The sequence below is a fragment of the Asparagus officinalis genome, chromosome 8 (assembly GCF_001876935.1).
Source record: "Asparagus officinalis chromosome 8, Aspof.V1, whole genome shotgun sequence".
Classification (NCBI taxonomy): domain Eukaryota; kingdom Viridiplantae; phylum Streptophyta; class Magnoliopsida; order Asparagales; family Asparagaceae; genus Asparagus; species Asparagus officinalis.
Window position 1 is genome coordinate 123157526 of NC_033801.1, and position 1983 is coordinate 123159508.

General features: G+C 32.0%; 1 protein-coding gene across 1 annotated transcript in view; it reads right to left on the reverse strand.

The window, feature by feature from the left end:
- The window catches only part of LOC109819497 (vacuolar protein sorting-associated protein 36), a 14158-nt gene continuing 13867 nt past the window's right edge, over positions 1693-1983 (reverse strand). Inside the window, exon 10 of the transcript XR_002241541.1 lies at positions 1693-1908. The gene's annotated coding sequence lies outside the window, so the exon portion shown is untranslated. The remainder of the gene's footprint in view (positions 1909-1983) is intronic.

Genomic DNA, 1983 nt, shown 5'->3' on the forward strand with positions numbered 1-1983 from the left:
CTTCTAGTGATGGTGCAGGTGGTAGCGGTAGTGGTGGTTCTGGGCCTAAGATTGAGGAGGTTGATTAAGATTTTGGTTCTTTTAGGATGGTTATGGGTCGAGTACTTGTTTAGTCTTTTTAGTTTGTGTTGAATCATGCTGCTCTGTTCTAGTTCATGGGTGAATAATGTGTGGTATAGCAACGAGTATTAGTAAATCAAAAATAACTTTTGTGTGGATGATGGTTGAATCACAAGAGGATCAAAAACTTGGTTCTTTCTTTATGTCTGGAAGCTAGAGCTTTATTCGTGCTTCTTGTTAACCTTTACCTGTTAAGTTTTACCTAAAACATGCGAACTATAGCTGATTAGATGTTAACCTTTAGCGTTCAATGTAAAGTATATGTAATTGCATAATTGTTAATTTTTTTCTTTTAAATGTTAAGTTTAGTACATATACTGTTAAGTTTAGTACATTGACTGTTAACTTTTTTCTTTAAAATGTTAAGTTTTATTAATTAACTGTTAAGTTTTACCTAGTACATGTGAACTATAACCAATTAACTGTTAATTAGGAGTTGTTCCATATAAGTATAATTGAGTAATTGTTATCTTTATTCTTTTAAATGTTAAGTTTTGTGTTGTACATGTAAAATGTAGCTGATTAACTATTAACCTTTAGTTGTTCCATATAAAGTATAATCTGTTAACACGTTAATATAGTTATCAATTTACCAATTAAGGTTAACATAGTTCTCATTTAACGTGCTAACAGATTATGTTAACATGTTGCTAAATCTGTTTATATATAATAGTTGTAAGCTATGATAGTTATCAGTTTATATATAAACATGTTTAATCCAAATGTTTACATAGTTAACATGTAAGCTGTGATAGTTAACATGTTAACTATTATATATAAATTGATAACTATCACAACTTACATGTTAACTATAATATGAACGCATGTTAAATGTAAAAACTAACATGTTATCAAGATAAGGGTGTTAGTTAACAGATTACAAATAATAGTTAACATATAATGAAGTATAGTTAACAATTTACTAAATATAGTTATCAATTTAGCATCCAAAGTTAACATGTTATCAGTGTAACTTAACAAGCGAACTACGAAAGTTAACTTGTTATTAGTGTAACTTAACAAGCGAACTGCGAAAGTTAACATGTTATCAGTATAACTTAACAAGCGAACAAAGAAAGTTAACATGTTATCAATATAACTTAACAAGCGAACAAAGAAAGTTAATATGTTTTCGATGACATAATAGATAACATATCTTCTTTATATACTTGTACAATGATGACGGATCCAATCAGTACAAATACTAAACATACATTGAGCAAATCTACACTTCGCATATTCATAAACATTTCACATAGTCCAGAGGAGGAGAAACTAATAAACTCTTCACTCTCAATTTCTTAATTTCTTCTAATCAAACTTATTTATATATCAGTAATAAACACAATCTCCACCGACAAGTCACCACGTGCCAAATGCTTCAACGCTCTCTCTGGTCAGCAATCATGACCCCCAACATGAAATTAACCATCGTCGACGTCGCTGAGAACGACGGCAGAGTCGTCGGCAATGTCGTTAAGCAAAAAGTCGAGTTTTTTGAGCCACAGTACATGTCCAAAAGCTCATCAAATAGTTTTTTGAGCAAATAAAGAGTTCAATAGCTCATCAGACTCTAAAAGCTTAACACTACATAAAAATAAAGCCACAATACATGTCCAAACTCCATATTACAGCAAAAAGTCGAGTTTCTTGAGCCATTTCATCAAACATATAGCCACCCATACTCAAATTTACACAAGACAACTTCCCACCTTAACATAATTACCCAAAACACGAACTTTTTTTCTCCATTGAAGCATTTCGTCAGGCACCAGGTTCGCCCTTTCGCTTATTCACAGAAAACCAAAACAAAAAAATCATCAACAAAAAAGGAAGGAGGGAGGGAGGGAGGGAGGGGGGGGG